The following is a 1,327-nucleotide window of genomic DNA, read 5'->3' on the forward strand; positions in this document are numbered from 1 at the left end:
GTCTTAAGAATCCAAAAGAGGTTGCTCAGAAGAGATAGATGTATCCCAACCTCTATTGCTCTCGCGTAAAGCCTTTTTTTTACGCGACAGGAAAAAGTGACTACGAATTCCCCTTTTTGTTTGCGAATCCCTGTTTGTATCCTTTGAGCGCACGCCCATAAGTAGCGATCAAGGAAATCGATCAAACGATCCCAATACCGTGAAAGAGAAACTTCCCAGATCCAGGGAAGCTTATCATAAAGGGCTTCGACAAGGGGTTTTATTCGTTCTTTGAGCAAAAAGATAAAGATCGGATAGATTCGAACCGCAATTGCAAAGGTAATCACTACTATGCCAGCCCAAATCATGATCTTCACCAACTTGGATTTGGTTCTCTCGCGAAAATCGCGAGTTGCAGAGATGAGAACCATGAAAAGCAAGATCCCGAATAAGAAAACAGAAACCGAGGAAACCACAAGAGTGAAGACTAGTAGAGTCTCGTCTTTTGTCATTCTTTGCTCCTTTTTCACTCAATGATTCATTCGAATTTCCCGACCAAAAATTCTATATGTCTATTCATAGGGCCTCGTTGCTAAGTGCTACAAGATCTAGTGCACTGGAACTCGTGGTTATGGACCCGAATCCTTTAGTATGGAACATTGTCTTTTCCAAGTAAAAACCCCCAGTATATGAAAGAATGAAAAGGTGCTTTCGTTCTTTTCTTGTGGAATAAGAAGCCCTCGTACCTTAATGAAAGGAAAATAGGAATTTTTCATTAGGTATTTGACCAAATAGGATCGTCCAGTTCCTATAGAACCTATCACTAAAATACCCGATAGGGCTAAGCGGAACGAAAAGGATTTTCCCTGAGATGGTAAATGAAAACGATTAGCCCCATACGAGGTTTGGGAATAAGTGATGAGCAAGGAATATACGTCTTTCTGCTAAAGAGGATCTATTAAACTCATAATTCATTAGATCCTTGTTATCAATGTCAACTAGGGATCATAAGTAAACGGATCCCGGTTGTTCAATCCTTTGATAACCAAGGTCATTCTTTGCTAAAGAGAAATGATCACTATGAGTCAGACTCAATAGAATTGGATCCATTCCAAATAGCGAGAATTAGGATTCTGGATCCCTCTCAATCTCTCTTTCAATTCGAGGATCCAGAGAGGTGTTTTCATAGTCATCTCCGAATATTTGCCATCTCCGAATATTTTCGATTTCATTTTTCTATGATATGTCTTTCTATATGAAAATTGGTTATTTACGATGTACGATGATCCCTGTTAAGCATCCATGGCTGAATGGTTAAAGCGCCCAACTCATAATTGGTAAATTTGCG

Source organism: Oryza sativa, chromosome 7 (assembly GCF_034140825.1).
Source record: "Oryza sativa Japonica Group chromosome 7, ASM3414082v1".
NCBI lineage: Eukaryota > Viridiplantae > Streptophyta > Magnoliopsida > Poales > Poaceae > Oryza > Oryza sativa.